Below are 17476 nucleotides of genomic sequence, written 5' to 3' on the forward strand. Positions count from 1 at the left end.
ATATCGCCCGGACTGGTCTCCAAATCCTGGGCTCAAGCGATCCACCTGCCTTGGCCTCCCAAAGTGCTGGGATTACAGGTGTGAGTGACCACACCCAGCCTGTTTAAGTACTTTTGCTAACTGGATGATTACTTTTAAAAAATAATTATTTAAAATTTTGGCAGCCTCAAATTTGAGTGCTCTGGTACAAAACTACACTTTTTGCTCACTTTCATTCTTGATTGCCTTATGAAAGTTTGCTGCTTAACAGAGCAAAGTACCCGTGATTAGTCCATAGAAGAGTATCTCACCTCAGTCAGCAAGCATGCATGAAAAATTACGGTGAGTAACTTACGTTGGAGTAATAATGATCACCTGCTGCATTAGGTACAAGGTTTACAGGACAAAGTAATATTTTAATTTAATCGCATTGGTTACTTCTATGATATCTTGTGAATTTAATAAATAGCAATCCATTATATCCAAATTACCATTTCAACATGTATTAGAAAAATTACTAATTAGATATGTTCCATTTCTTTGAAGACTTATGTAGCCTTCAAAATTCAGTGTGTGTTTTATATTCATAAAACATCTCATTTCAAGAGTTAAATTTGTATTAGGCATACTTGAGATGATTTTGATTTCATAAAACTTACACTTATACGAGTAGTTTCACATACCTAAATTGTGTGAAACATATTTAAAAGTTTCAGTAGCTGAGCTACCAATAAGTCATTTTTCTCTTATATCTGCATTTACTTTGACAATTCTTTACCTTAGCAAAATCATCTCAACTTGAAAACTAGATCTTTCCAAGTATATTTACATAGCACATTTTAATTTAAATTATTAATATCGAATCTAAATTTGAGTTGACAAACATCTATAAATTTATGAATATAAATAAGGTGTTTCTTCTTTTTTTAACTTTTACTTTAGGTTGAGAGGTACATGTGCAGGTTTGCTATAGCTGTATCCGTATGTTTTGTGTCATGGGGTTTGGTGTATCAATTATTTCATCAGTGTCAGGTACTATAATAAGCATATAGTACCTGATAGGTAGTTTTTCAACCCTCATTGTCTTCCCAACTTCCACCCTCAAGTAGACCCTGGCATCTTCTGTTCCCTTCTTTGTGTCCACATGTACTCAATGTTTAGCTCCTACTTGTAAGTGAGAACATGCAGTGTTTGGTTTTCTGTTAGTTCGCTTCGAATAATGGCCTCCAACTCCATCATGTTGCTGCAAAGGACGTGATTTGTTATGGCTGTGTAGTATTCCATGGTGTATATGTGCCACACTTTCTTTATCCAGTCTGCCATTGCTGGGCATTTAGGCTGATTCCACATCTTTGCTACTTACTGCAGCTTTTTAAACAGAGACCATAGAGATAGGTATATTTCCCCTGAATATAATGATCTCTTTTTCCCCTTTATAATTTGAGAAGTAGTCCATACTGTTTTACTCCTACATTAAGGCTTCATTTGTAAGTAATAAAGCCTAATCTTTTAAAAAAGAAAAGAAAGCATGAAAGGGACTCTTAGAGAGCAGGGCACATTCAGAAACCGTTCATGGTCCACAAAGGCTGCAGAGATAGCAAGAGATGCAGACAGGCAGGTGGGCAATGGAGAGTTTTGTATATCACACGTCAAAGCGTGACTTTTATCCCAGTAGCAATGAGGAGCCACTGAAGGATTTTAAACAAGGGACTGACATAACCAGATTCTTTATATAGGAGGATTAAATGGCTGCACTATGGGGAAGCAAATAGCAAGGTGGCACAGGAGTCTAGTACAAGACAGTAAGGGAAGATGCACGCCTGAATTAAGGCTATGGCAGTGGACGGATTTCAGAAGCGTACAGGAGGTAACGGAGAAAGGGTCTGATGATAGATTGGATTTCTTAGGTAAAGAATGAGAAGGAGTGAAAGTGACCCCCAGATGTGACAAAGGGTGGTTGGTGATGCCATCCACAGAGGCAGGGAATGCAGGAGGCTCAGATGAATGGGAGTGTCAGGAAGGGGTGAGAGACACAAGGCACATGCAGTTTTTGCACCTGGGACATCTCATGGAGATGATGACTAGACAGCAGAATATAGGGAGCAGGCACTCTGATACGAGTAGGAACTGTGCCTTGAATGAAAATAGTAATTGAAGTCATGGGACTTAATAAGATCATCTAAAGAAAATTTTTAAATGGGAAGATGAGTAAGTGAAACCATAGAGAATACTAATGTCAGGGACGGATGAAGAAAAAAGAAAGAAAGAGAAAGAAAAGAGAGAAGGAGAAGGAAAAAGAAGGGAAAGAAGGAAAAGAAAGAGAGAAGGAGGGGAGGGGAGGGGAGGGGAGGGAGGGGAGGGAGGGGAGGGAGGGGAGGGGAGGGGAAGGAAGGGAGTGGAAGGGAAGGGAGGGGAGGGGAGGGGAGGGAGAAAGAAAGAAGAAATGGTCAGAGAGGCAGGAAGAAAACCACCATAGGGGGTTGGAGTGTGGAGCAGGATGGGAAGTCCAGGGAGAATAGGGCTGTAAGGGCTGAGTAGCCTGCAGTGCTCAATGCTACCCTAAGGGATTCTCTTCCCCAAGGCACGTGGGCTTTGCTTTCCACTGTGTGTACATGTGATCCTGCCTCCCTGGCCACAGTTAATTGGCCAAGGGATGATCATTGACCTAAGTAGGATAGAAACCTTCCCTGGGCTAAGCTCTTATAAGGCAGAGGTGGGCCAGATCTGGAATTTGTGGAATGTCACCTGCTCCTGCCACATGGATTGGAAGCAGACAGAAAGGGGAAAGATGAGCAGGGACAGCCAGGAACAATCTTGGTCCGGGGAAGACATCCTGTATTCTGATAAATGACTCTTATGTTGCAGTTGGTTCTGGTCAGTTTTTCTTACTTGGAACTATAAAAATCCCAAAATATATCCGACAAGAGAAACAGAAATATAAAGAGCTGTATTACCTGACAGAATGAAACATGTGCTGAATGGAGACATAAGAGGGGGCTGTGGCAGCTCAGGAGCAGGGGAGATTCATTCCAGCTGGGTGGAGGGAATGCCTCCAGAAGGGAGGTGGCACCTGAGCTGGCACTTTAAGGATAAGGAAGGTTGTATGGGGAAAGAAAGGAAAGAGTGCACTCTAACTGGAGGAAATGCACCAGCAAATGCAGAGAAGTATGAGAGTAAATGGAGCATAGTGATGTGTAGGCAGCGGCCATGCCTCTGACTGTTTCCTGGTCTGGTCAACTCTGACATGCCTTTCAGGACCCTAGGAAGACTTCCTGTCCTCCCACGGAACCCCGCCACCCCATCACCTCTCCCACACTGTACCAAAATGCCCCGTTGAGTGGTCTGCAGCCCACACTAGACCTGATGTACTGCATCTATTGATCTTTGTATGTCCTGTGACTGACCCACGGTGGGGCTCAATACAGACTTGATCATCTCAACCCCTCTCCATTCGACCAGTGCATTCAGAGGAAGGGGGGCATGGGAGACTCAGAAGGAGGGTTGGGGTCCTATTCTAAGGACCAGGAGTGGGAGGAAGGCTGTTCTTCAAGGTTAGCTTGTGATGATTTGCAGATATGGGAACATTAAGATGACTTAACTTTTAAAAAAAATTATAAAAAAAATATACACTACCATTTAAACCATTTTTGAAAAGAGATGGGTCTCCCTATGTTGCTTTGAACTCCTGGGCTTAAGCGATCCCAGAGTAGCTGGGACTTAACAGGTGCATATCACTGCACCCAACTTATGTGAACTTTTTTAAAAATTATTATACTTTAAGTTCTGGGGTACATGTGCGGATCTTGCAGAATTGTTACATAGATAAACACATGCCATGGTGGTTTGCTGTCTCCATCCCCCCACCATCACCTACATGAGGTATTTCTCCCAATGTTATCTCTCCTCAAACTCCCCACCCCCCACTATCCCTCCCCTAGCCCCTGACCTCCCAACAGACCCCAGTGTGTGATGTTCCCCTCCCTGAGTTCATGTGTTCTCCCTGTTCAACACCCACTTATGAGTGAGAACATGCGGTGTTTAGTTTTCTGTTCTTGTGTTAGTTTGCTGAGAATAATGGTTTCCAGATTCCTCCATGTCCCTGCAAAGGACATGAACTCATCCTTTTTATGACTGCATAGTATTCCATGGTGTATATGTGCCACATTTTCTTTATCCAGCTTATCACTGATGGGTATTTGAGTTGGTTCCAGGTGTTTGCTATTGCAAACAGTGCCACAATGAACATATGTGTACATGTGTCTTTATAATAGAATGATTTATAATCCTTTGGGTATATACCCAGTAATGGGATTGCTGGGCCAAATGGTACTTCTATTACTACATCCTTGAGGAATTATTACTCTGTCTTCCACAATGGTTGAAGACATTTATACTCCCACCAACAGTGTAAAAGAGTTTCTATATCTCTGCATCCTCTCCAACATCTGTTGTCTCCAGATTTTTTAATGATTGCCATTCTAAGTGGTGTGAGATGGTATCTCAGTGTGGTTTTGATTTACATTTCTATAATGACCAGTGAAGATGAGCATTTTTTTATGTTTATTAGCCTCATAAATGTCTTCTTTTGAAAAGTGTCTGTTCATATCCTTCACCCACTTTTTGATGGGTTGTTTTTTTCTTGTAAATTTGTTTAAGTTCTTTGTAGATTCTGGTTATTAGTGCTTTGTCAGATGGGTAGATTGCAAAAATTTGTTCCCATTCTGTTGGTTGCCAAAAATTTGTTCCCACTCTAATGCTTGTTTCTTTTGCTGTGCAGAAGCTCATAAGTTTAATTAGATCTCATTTGTCTATTTTGGCTTTTGTTGCCATTGCTTTTGGTGTTTTAGTCATGAAGTCCTTGCCCATGCCTATGTCCTGAATGGTATTGTCTAGGTTTTCTTCCAGGGTTTTTATGGTGTTAGGTCTTATGTCTAAATCTTTAATCCACCTGGAGTTAATTTTTATATAAGGTGTAAGGAGGGGGTCCAGTTTCAGCTTTCTACATGTGGCTAGCCAGTTTTCCCAACACCATTTATTAAACAGAGAATCCTTTCCCAATTGCTTGTTTTGGTTGTAGATGTGTGTCATTACTTCCAAGGCCTCTGTTCTGTTCCATTGATCTATATCTCTTTTGGTCCCAGTACTCTGCTGTTTTGATTACTGTAGCTTTGTAGTATAGTTTGAAGTCAGGTAGTGTGATGCCACCAGCTTTGTACTTTTTGCTTAGGATTGTCTTGGCCATGCAATCTCTTTTTTGGTTCCATATGAAATTTAAGGTGGTTTCTTCCCATTCTATGAAGAAGGTCAATGGTAGCTTGATGGTGATAGCATTGAATCTATAAATTACTTTGGGCAGTATGACCATTTTCACGATATTGATTCTTCCTAACCATGAGCATGGAATGTTTTTCGATCTGTTTGTGTCCTCTCTTAATTCCTTGAGCAGTGGTTTGTAGTTATTCTTGAAGAGGTCCTTCACATCCTTTGTTATTCCTAGGCATTTTATTCTCTTTGTGGCAGTTGTGAATGGGAGTTCGCTCACGATTTGGCTGTTTGTCTGTTCTTGGTGTATAGGAATGCTTGTGATTTTTGCACATTGATTTTGTATCCTGAGACTTTGCTGAAGTTGCCTATCATCTTAAGGAGATTTTGGGCTGAGATGATGGGGTCTTCTAAATATACAATCATGTCATCTGCAAATAGAGACAATTTGACTTCCTTTTTTCCTAATTAAATACCCTTTATTTCTTTTTCTTGCCTGATTGCCCTGGCTAAAATTTCCATATGTTGAATAGAAATGGTGAGAGAAAGCACCCTTGTCTAGTGCGACTTTTCAAAGGGAATGCTTCCAGTTTTTGTCCATTCAGTATGATACTGGCTGTGAGTTTGTTGTAAATAGCTTTTTTTATTTTGAGATACGTTCCTAGTATCGATACCTAGTTTATTGAGAGTTTTTAGCATAAAGGGCTGTTGAATTTTGTTAAAGGCCTTTTCTGCATCTATTGAGAGAATCATGTGGTTTTCGTCTTTGGTTCTATTTATGTGATGGATTACATTTATCGACTTGTGTATGTTAAACCAGTCTTGCATCCCTGGGATGAGCCTACTTGATTGTAATGGATAAGCTTTTTGATGTGCTGTTGCATTCGGTTTGCCAGTATTTTATTGAAGATTTCTGCATTGATGTTCATCATGGATATTGGCCTGAAATTTTCATTTTTAGTTGTGTCTCTGCCAGGTTTTGCTATCAATATGATGTTGGTCTCATAAAATGAGTTAGGAAGGATTCCCTCTTTTTGTATTGTTTGGAATAGTTTCAGAATGACCTTTTTTTTTTTTTGACACGGAGTCTCACTTTATTGCCCAGGCTAGAGTGCAGTGGCACAATCTCGGCTCACTGCAACCTCTACCACCTAGGTCCAAGTGATTCTCCTGCCTCAGCCTCCCAAGTAACTGGGATTACAGACACCTGCCACTGTGCCAAGCTAATTTTTGTATTTTTAGTAGAGATGGGTTTTATCAACTTGGCCAGGCTGCTCTTGAACTCCTGACCTCATGATCTACCTCCCTCAGCCTCCCAAAGTGCTGGGATTACAGGCATAAGCCACCGCACCCGGCCAGGTGCACCATTTTGAAGTGTCCCGTTCAGTGGCATTACGCTGATGTACAACCATCATCCCAAAGAGAAACTCTGGACCCATTAAACAACAACTCTCTAGCCCATCTCCTCAGGCCCTGGCAACCACCACTCTACTTTTCGTCTCTGTGAATTTTATTCCTCTGAGGTATCTTATATAAGTGAGATCACACAGTATCTGCCCTTTCAAAAACAATTTGCATTTAAATGTGTTTTCAACTGTAAACACTTACCAAGTATTGTCACTTCCTCCCTTGTGAGGCAGGCAGGGTAGAAGCTATTAGACTGGGTTTGGAGGCCCGGGGAGCTGAGGTTCAGGAAGGTTCAGAGATCTGTCCAAGCCTATGGCACATGAGGTCCCAGGCCTATCTGACACTCACACACTCCTCGAAGGCGGGGTGAGAATCTGAATGAATCTGGATAGGTGGAGGTCCATGACCGCAACACTCAACCCACACCAGGCAGCCTTCCTGTGCCCAAAGGCATGGTTTAAACACTTCACTGCAGAGATTGGCAATCAGAACAGGAATAATCAATGGAGTAGGGTGAAGCAAAAGGAGATGGATTCAACCTAGGGACACTCAGCCAGAGGCCAGGATGTGTCTCTCTATGGCTGGGAGCAGATATGGCTGGAAAGTAGACCTTAGGTTTTGTTTGTTTGTTTGTGATGGAGTTTTGCTCTTGTTGCCCAGGCTGGAGTGCAACAGCACAATCTCAGCTCACTGCAACCTCTGCCTCCTGGGTTCAAGTGATTCTCCTGCCTCAGCCTCCCGAGTAGCTGGGACTACAGGCATGTGCCACCACACCCGGCTAATTTTGTATTTTTAGTAGAGACGGGGTTTCTCCATGTTGGTCAGGCCGGTCTTGAACTCCCAACCTCAGGTGATCCACCCATCTCAGCCTCCCAAAGTGCTGGGATCACAGGTGTGAACTACCATGCCCGACCAAGACCTTAGTTTTTAATTACTGTTTATCTGTGATCATGAGTGAATGTTTGGCTAATCAGGGAGACAGCTCAGGAAGGTCAAAGTCATTGTCAGCATGAATGATTAATCTCCATACTTGTTTGGAGTCCACTGAACTAGGCAGCATAGTTGAGTCCCAGTGGAAAGTGCTGAATGATTAATCCTCTTACTGCCTGAGGCCCAGCTCTTGGGTGGGCATTCTTCATACTGAGCATCATGGGAAAGATCTTGTTTGCCATACTCAGGTCAAAAGGTTTGCTCACTATTTTTTCCCCTGCATAATAATGGTTGACACTAATAACCTATTTGCAAACTGCCAAGAGACTGTAGAGTTTCTTCATGTTTGTTTATTTTCTGGAATCAGAAATGGTTCGAACTGTGCATTGCCCTCTAAATCAATGTGCTGCAGAAAGGTCTTAGTGAACCTGAGAAAATGAGAGGTATGCGTTTTGTTCTCATCGATACTTACTAAAATAATGTATTCGGTGTTTAAGTTGTTGGATGAGACAAAGTTACCTGACTGGAATTTGGTTTTCCTCTGCTATCCTGCTTAGGAGAAAAGAGGGGCTCAGTTGAGGATTGGGTTAGCTATAGAAATGTAAGCTATCCTTTCTTTGCACGCAAGTGTAACGTGAATACATTTTCAGAATTAATAATTACTGAGTGCCGACTACATGCTGGGTTCCCTCATTTCATCACCACAACAGCCTTATGTAGGAAACACTATTCTTTTCCCATTTATACATTAGCAAACTCAGGCACAGACAGGTTAAGGTTGAGCAGCCTTCCCAAGGTTCCAAAGGATCCTTACAGGAACTTGCAGACTAAAAGAGCACAGATTCATAAAAAGGAGAACTTAACGATACAGCATGCTAAGTACAACAACAGAAATGTGTGCAGGGAGTTGGGGACCTAAACAGAGGCCAAATTCAGCCTCTGGGAAAGCTTTCTGGAGATTATGTGCATGACTTATTTTTTAAAAGGTATTATTAATATACAACAAAATGCACAGATGTTAAGTACTCAGCTTCCTGTTTCAACAACTGCAGATGTTTGTGTAGCCACCATCAAAAACAAGGTTTGAACACTTCCATCACCCCCAGAAAGTTCCAGCATGTCCCTTTCCTGTCAATTCCTCCCCCTTCTCCAATTTCTGAATTCTTTCATAACAGGTTAGTTTTGTGTATTCTTGGACTTCATAAAAACAGAATCTTCTGATGTGTACTTTTGTCCTGGCTTCTTTCACTGAGTTAAGCCTTAAACAAGGAATAACCCTTTAGCTGGGCAAAGGAGCAGCATAGAGCAGATAGATGAAGGGAGGTGAGAGGCGGCCTGGAGCCGGGTACTGAGTGGGAGGTAATGGGGTGGGAAGGAAGACATGGGGAGGAACTGAGGACCCTGGGTTTTAATTTAAGAGGGCTTGGATTTTATTCCATGGGCAAAGGGGAGCTAATCAAGGCTTAAAGCAGCTACAGATGCAACACTTTGCACTTTACGTTTCAAATTCAATGGTTTTAGAACAAGGTTATTAGTGATCCCCATTTAGGGGAGTCATTTTATTTTTATTATTATTAAACAACAACATTATTGTGTTTTCTTGAATATTGACAATTTGAAATATTTAACTTGTTCATGAAAATTAATCTGGAAAAAAACCTCAAAGAGGCTAATTTCCAGCCATGATGTAAAAAAACAAACAAACAGAGCCCCAATTGAACTATAGATTTAAATTCATTTGAACTTTATCCCCAGGACTCCAAATTTGGCCCTCCTAGATGCTCCAAGACTACACGACATTCTTTGTTAATGGTGGAAAATAAACAGCTTCACAGGAAACAAGACTTCATCACACAATAATTGATAGACTTGTTAATGATCCCCATTTTTAAGTAAAACTTCCTAACTAGCAAATCAGGATTCAAACCCAGACTGACTCCAAACATCCTGCTTTTTCCACCCAGAGAAAGCTTTGAAACTAAGGAGAGAAAAGCCAGCATAAGCTACAAAGAGCTGCCTGTGAAAGACAACGACGAGGCTGCAGAGGATGAACTGACTCTGCATATGGCAATGGAACCGAACAGGGCTGACCGCAGGGAAGGCAGAAGGCAAGAATCCTGGCAAATCCAGGGTGAACAGGAGCCAGGCAGTTCCTAGCGCTGCAGCTTCTCTTCTTTAAGGCGTTGCTAATGACTCCCCTGAACAAGAGCGTGACAGGGTTGGCTTGCTCAGGTGGAACAAACTTAAAGAGATGCAGCCCTGTCTTATTTTCCTGGATTCTCTTAGCAAGCAACTTCAAAGCCATTTGTATGCCACCCTTACGTTGCATTTAGCCAACTCTCCACTGACCAAGTATACTCTACAACCTTGCAGGTAAGTTAAAAAGAATCTCCAGGATTACTAAAAACTATATTGAACTCATATTCACTAAAGATTTTTAAACTGATTTATCTGGCTGGGAGCCGGTGGCTAACGCCTGTAATTCCAACACTTTGGAAGGCTGAGAGGGACAGATCACAAGGTCAAGAGATCGAGAGCATCCTGGCCAACCTGGTGAAACCCCATCTCTACTAAAAATACAAAAATTAGCCAGGCATGATTGTGGGCGCCTGTAGTCCCAGCTACTCGGGAGGCTGAGGCAGGAGAATAGCTTGAATCTAGGAGGTGGAAGTTGCAGTGAGCTGAGATCACACCACTGAACTCCAGCCAGAGCAAGACTCCATCTCAAAAACAAAACCAAACAAAAAACAAAAAAAAATCTGCTTTACCTTTTTATCCTTCCCACTGTATTCATGGCAGTTCTTCTACAATGAACCAAACGTAACACTGAGAGTCCGTTTCTAGAAAATGTCCTTAGAATTACACTTTCTCTTACTCCAAACTTAAAAACTGCTCCAAAATGTGATAAAAAGTAACAGTGAGGAAAAGGAGGGCGAATCACATTTTTGGATTAAAAACTTGAAAAAAGAATGGGCTCGGCCTGTGTCACACAATTTAGTGACATTCTGGAGATGAGCGAAACATCACGAGGCCCAAGAGCTCAAGAGCAAAGCAGGCTGGTAATAAAACATGTGAAAAACAGAGCTGAAGAAAGTCTGGGACATGCAAAAACCTTTGAGCTTTCCTAACCTTATTTAACCACAATACCCATTTTCCAGGACAAATACTAGCATTCTATGCCTTCAGACATGCTTTGGGAGAGGTTGCAATTGTTTTCTTGTGCCTGGAAAGCTTCCCTGTCTTGTCTTTCTGCACTCCTCTTCCTAGTTAGCACCTATTTCTTTTCCTTCCTTCCTTCCTTCCTTCCTTCCTTCCTTCCTTCCTTCCTTCCTTCCTTCCTTCCTTCCTTCCTTCCTTCCTTTCTTCTTTCTTTCTTTCTTTTTTTTTGAGACAGAGTCTTGCTCTGTCATGCAGTGGCATGATCTCAGTTCACTGCAACCTCCGCCTCCTGGGTTCAAGCGATTCTCCTGCCTCAACCTCCCAAGTAGCTGGGACTACAGGCATGCGCCACCACGCCCAGCTAATTTTTTATATTTTTAGTAGAGAAAGGGTTTCACCGTATTACCGAGGATGGTCTCAATTCCTGACCTTGGAATCCGCCCGCCTCAGCCTCCCAGAATGCTGAGATTACAGACGTGAGCCACCGTGCCAGGCCTATTTCTTTTACAGTCTCTGCTTGGAATGACTTCCTTATAAAGACCTCCTAGAAACACACCCCTCCCGAGACCCCACCCGCAAAGGCCAGATTAGTACCCCTTCTCCATTTCCAAGCCTACTCATCACAGCAGGGACCCCTCGGTGTTGTAACTGCTTGTTTACTCATCAGCCTCCTGAACTTTTTCAAGTCAGGGACGATGCCTTGTTCACCGTTATATTCTAGTACCTAAAACAGTGTCTGACAATAAATGTTCAATAACCAATTAACAAGTGACTGACTGACTGAGCATCCAATGAACTGTCAACCTAAATAACACAAAAAGGGAGGCTCTTTCAAAGAAAATAATACTTATTTGGGAGTTGCACTGCAATGGGAATATGCATGGATATATTCAGGGAAGTCAAAGAAAGACAAGGGTTTTTAAAGGAAAAATGAGGAAGATTCCATAATTTTTTTTTGAGACAATTGGCTACAAGAATCATTAACAAAGGTGGCATCAGTCCAAGGTTGGATGGGCAGTTGCTGGGCAGATGTCCTCCCAGAAGCACTTTTTGTATGTGTCAAGTTGCAGGGGCCTTGGTGCAAGGTTGTGTTTTTGCAGAGTCTTCTGTGACAGTTCTCGTGCATGAGAAGCCTTCATTCATGGCCTTCCCTGGCTCCATTTTTCAGAGTTTTGACATAAATGACTCCATTTTGATTCTGACAGTTTCACAGCAAATATACCTTAGGTGTCAGTAGTCTAAGTGGCAGAAGACATTTATCATCTGTCAGGGAATGCCAAGCACAACACAGAAGGAAAAGGAGGAAGTTAGGATGTGGTTGGTTAGGAGTATTTAAAAGGCCATGCTCAATTTGGAATGGGTCCCAAAGTAAAGAAATGGTGTTTTTTTTAAAAAAGAAAAAGTATAGCAGAATTTTTTTTACTGGGAACTGGGACACCTGGGCCCTTGCCAAGCTCTGCCTCTCACTGGATATTGGACTTGGGACAAGTTCCTCCTCACTTGATTCTCAATTATGTATGAAATAGAGAGGTGAGCAAAATAAAAATTTTAAATACCTTTTTGTATGTCTTGAGGTAACATTTAATAAAACCATCTTTCATCGTTTTTTAAAATAAAAGTGACATGTGCTCATGCTATGTGTTGAATGTGTGCCTCAAAAATTCCTTTTGCCATGTATTGGCAACTTAATGCCTCTGCCCTGGTGAATGGATTAATGGCAGCTCTGACTTCAAGAATGAGTTAATGCTGCTATCAAGAGAGCGTGTTTGTTACTGTGAGAGTGAATGTGCTATCAACATGGGCTCTCTCTGGCTCTCTTGCTCGTGCCCAGGTTATGACACAGCAGGAAGGCCCTCACCAGATGCCAGTGCCACGTTGTTGGACTTCCCAGACTGTAAAATGGTGAGCTAAATATACTTCATTATTTCTTTATAAATTACCCAGTCTGTGTTATAGCAACAAAAAACAAAAATAGCTCACTCTATAGAATTTTTTTTTAAGTAAAAAAGAAATAATCCTATAATCTCACTCATAATTCCATCACTCAGAGCTTCAGGGATTTTAAGGTGGTCAATAGGGAGTTTAATGCATTTTAAGTCTGCATTAAATAAAACACTGAAAATATAAAACAAGAAAATGAATAATCAGGAATAAAATTTTAGAGCATTTCCTTCTAGTTTTAAAAAATTCACATAATTACCCATTTGTACTTTATACACTTTAGTGGGACCACAAACTACATTCTTCACTTAACACTGGATGGCAGACCCTGAGGGTCAGCTGACTCAACCTTTATGTCCAACCCTCATCTCCCTTGCCTGCCTATGCTCTACAGTTGTGAAAAGCTATATACTAACTTTATTAACATCCCTTGCAACCAGCTGTGGCCATGTGACATGGTTTTAGCTGATAAGATACGAAGACATGTCAGCTAGGGAGCTCTCGAAACAGTTTTTTGCTTTCCTGAGAAAAGGGAGAGAAGCCAAAGTTGCCACCCCCCAACTCCCTCTCTACTTGGGCAGTGAACTGGATGCTGGTAGCTGCAGCAGGCCTCCCGTGACCATGAGGTGTCAAGCATTAGAAATTTCATGGGAATAGCAGAGATGCTGGTCCTGATGTTGCTGAACCAACTGAACCAACCCCAGAAGCTGCCTACGTTGGTCTTCCTGTTATATGAGAAAAACAAATCCCTATTTATATCAGCCAATGGAATTTTTTTTTTACTAGCTGTAGGCAAATGTATTCCTGACATAAAATGTAAACAGCTTTCCAGGCCATTAAGTTTACAATACCATTTTAAATGGCTACAGAGTACTCTGTCAAAGCGATGTACCACAATTCATTTAACCAGTCTTCTACTGTTCAACTTTTAGATCACTTTCCATTTAACTGTTATATACACTGGTCAACGATTCTTGTAGACAAATCTTTGCAATTATTTTCCATGATGGTTCTCTTAGAATAAACTCCTAGAGATGGAATTTCTTGATCAAAGGGCATAAATATTTTTTAAGGCCAATACCAACTTGTACTCTTCTCATTCTCTCCCTCATACAAGAAATGCTGTTTTTTAAAAAATTAACAAGCAGATGAGCCAAAAACAATACCTCATTACTACCTAATTTCTAAGGTTCCTTTTATAACTAAACATCTCTGATCCAACTTGTGAAAAATAGTAGAAGATTTGGATGTGGGTTTTAACGGGCTTTCGGCTGACTTCAGATTCTTTTCCAAAGTAAAGAAAGCATTTCTTGGCAGTGTGTTACAACTCTAATTCATACAAATCTTCCCATTATTGTCAGCCTGGTCTCATTTCAGCAGCACAAGGCTTCTCAACCAAAAGTCAATACAGAACATCTGTGTGGGTTGGGAGGGGAGCTACAAATGACTGGAAAATGGAACCCAGAGAGACAGGAGATTTCTGGGAAGAAACAGATTTTAAAATGAATAAGGAGAGAAGGGAGTAAAGAAAAGGAAGAAAGGGCCGGGCACAGTGGGTCACGCCTGTAATCCCAGCAGTTTGGGAGGCCGAGGCAGACAGATCACTTGTGGTTGGGAGTTCAAGATCAGCTTGACCAACATGGAGAAATCCCGTCTCTACTAAAAATAGAAAATTAGCCAGGAGTGGTGGCGCACGCCTGTAATCCCAGCTACTTGGGAGGCTGAGGCAGAAGAATTGCTTGAAACTGGGAGACGGAGGTTGCAGTGAGCTGAGTTCACGCCACTGCATTACAGCCTGGGTAATAAGAGCGAAACTCCGTTTCAAAAAGGAAAAAAAGAAAAGGAAGAAAGCCACCAGAATCAAGGTCCACATGCTCAACTTTCATGCATTCGCATTCTGGTTTTCCACCTTGCCAAGGTTGCTTGCTGGCTCTGCGGTTGTGATTGGAGGTGTCCCCCTAGGCACAGCAGCTACATCTTTCTCATCCTTTATGAATCAGCCCAAATAGCACCTGTTCAGAGGGGGTTCCTCCAATCACCTGAACTAAAGTAGCTTTCATGTCTTCCCTGACCTTCATATCATCCTGTGTGATTTTCTTCACGGCACTGAAATGGTCTTGCTCACTGACAAGGGTCCATGTGGACCGTCAGGCTCACCCAGTGGAACGTACCCTTAACCTGAGCAGAAACCTCACTGCTGTATCCTCAGCACCTAGTGCTTGGTCCACACTGAATGCACAGACTGACAATTTCCTAATCTCTAACCACACACACACTCAGAGATGATCATGGAAAACAAAGGATGACCTAACTGTCCCGGGGTCTTGGGAAGTCTGCAGCTCCTGAAATCACACTTCAGAGAGTGGTAGAGAGTCCAGTGTGCCTGGGCAGCTGCCACCTCTCCTTCCCTGGCTCATCAACTCCCACTCCACTGAGGTCAAGGGTCCAGGAGAGGGAGGGCCCAGCATCTGAGGCTGGCTGTCTCCAAAGGGATGAGAGGGGTTACTGTCACACGGGGCTCTTCACACTTATTTCTGGTATTTTGTTCTTATCAGTTTTTTAAATGATACTTTAATGTTTTTTCTTATGATGGTTTTCAGCAAACAAGGTAAAGGGAATGATACAATGAACGAATGTATCCATTACCCTTCTTTTTTTTTTTTTTGAGATGGAGTTTCGCTCTTGTTACCCAGGCTGGAGTGCAATGGTGTGATCTCGGCTCACCGCAACCTCCGCCTCCTGGGTTCAGGCAATTCTCCTGCCTCAGCCTCATGAGTAGCTGGGATTACAGGCACACGCCACCATGCCCAGCTAACTTTTTGTATTTTTAGTAGAGACGGGGTTTCACCATGTTGACCAGGATGGTCTCGATCTCTTGACCTCGTGATCCACCCGCCTCAGCCTCCCAAAGTGCTGGGATTACAGGCTTGAGCCACCGTGCCCGGCCTCCATCACCCTTCTTATTTCATCTCTTCTCTTACACTGTGTATGTGTATTGGAGCATTTTAAAGCAAAAATCAGACATGCTGACAAAATGTTTAACTGTTCCTGCGTGCTGAGACTGCCTTCAGAACCCTGGAATTGCACAGTACACATGCTGAGAACACTAACAGGTTAAGGTTGCTTGCTGAGGCCCAATCTAATGGCAGCTTGCCCCTTTCTTCTCATTGACCTGAACAAAAAGGAAGATTTCCAACTAACTGCTTAAAAACACATTCAGAGCAAACAAAGCCTTTGATCCCTGTGCAAAGCTTAGAAGACGCCAGGCAATTTTGCAAAAGCACCAGACTCTAAACAGTAATAAGCCAGGTCAAACGGACATGTCTGCCTGACACCCAGTTGTTTTGCTTGTCACTTCTACGGTTACTTAATTTCCCTGCGTACTGCCTTCTAGATCCTGGAAGGTGCCACATTCACCAACTGGTACTGTCTTTTCTTTCTCCTCCCATGAATGAAAGGAAAGTATTAATTAGAGGTGTCTCTAAGAACAAGTGAGGTTGCAAGTGTTTTTATGGAGCCATGGAGGGATGGGTCTCAGGAGAGTCAGGGTGGCTGGGCTCTCTGAAAGATGACCCAGTCAGCAATGGACACACAGACACAACTGATCCTTGCTGGGTCAAGCACAGTGCCTGGGACAGGGCAAGCTTGAAATGAACTGAGGAATTAATGAATCAAATGTGTTCATCGGAACTGAAGAGGCTGGGGGCTCTGCAGAACACTGGATCCTGACCTCCCAGGCAATGCACTGTAAACAACAAGCAACTCAAATAAAACTCACCAAATAAGACCCTAAAATACATGTTAGAATCTATCACCTTACCACAAGAGTTACTTTGCTGCTTCTGCATAAGTCTGTCATTGGACGCTGTTTTTACGCAGCTGCAACTGATATGCAGGTAGTTTTATAAACATTCTTCCTCACTTAACTCAGCAAACACAGGCCTGTGTTGTTAGTCTTCCTCAGAATTATTTTAAATGGCTGCACGATTGCAGGTGTGCCAACATAGCCAAACTTAAGTCACTCGTCTTCTCTATTCCTTTCCTTTTTTTTTCTTTGAGATGGAATCTTGCTCTGTCACTCAGGCTGGAGTGCAGGAGCATGAATCCCAGCTCACCACAACCTCCACCTCCCAGGTTAGCAATTCTCCTGCCTCAGCCTCCCGAGTAGCTGGGACTACAGGTGTGTACCACCATGCCCGGCTAATTTTTGTATTTTTAGTAGAGACAGGGTTTCACCATGTTGCCCAGGCTGGTCTCGAATTCCTGACCTGAGGTGATCCACCCGCCTTGGCCTCCCAAAGTGCTGGGATTCCAGGCATGAGCCACACTGCCCAGCCTTACTTTCCTTTATCTTTTCTCACTCATCTCCTATTTTTAGGGGTTAAAAGAAACTTCCCCTTGGCCTCATCTCACACTCCCTCCTGCTGCAGGCCACCTGAGCTCTGGGTGCTCCTCCCTTGAGGCATCAGTACATGCTGTTCCTTCTACATGCACCACTCTCAAAGACCACTCATTTGCCTGGCCTATTTCTACCTACGTTTCAGGGATCAGATTATGTGTCATTACCCCAGGAAGCCTGCCCTGACCCTCGTAGATGCCTTACCATCCTATCCTTCAAGGGTGATGGAGCCCATCACAGTCAGTAATTGCTCTTCTTAGGATCTGTTTGTTCCACCAGACTATGAGTGGGACCTATTTTTGTGAGCCTTATTAGCTAGGTGATCATGGGGAGCCTCAGTTTCCTCACCTGTAAAAGAGGATAGTCATGCACTCTTGCCCACCCACCAACAAGGATGTT

The 17476-nt window shown here is 42.7% G+C and overlaps 1 protein-coding gene across 2 annotated transcripts in view; it reads right to left on the reverse strand.

Annotated features, from left to right (window-relative positions):
• TMCC3 (transmembrane and coiled-coil domain family 3) overlaps window positions 1-17476 on the reverse strand; it is a 369795-nt gene that overhangs the window by 231772 nt on the left and 120547 nt on the right. The gene's annotated exons all lie outside the window — the stretch shown is intronic.

This window comes from Callithrix jacchus, chromosome 9 (genome assembly GCF_049354715.1).
Source record: "Callithrix jacchus isolate 240 chromosome 9, calJac240_pri, whole genome shotgun sequence".
Lineage (NCBI taxonomy): Eukaryota > Metazoa > Chordata > Mammalia > Primates > Cebidae > Callithrix > Callithrix jacchus.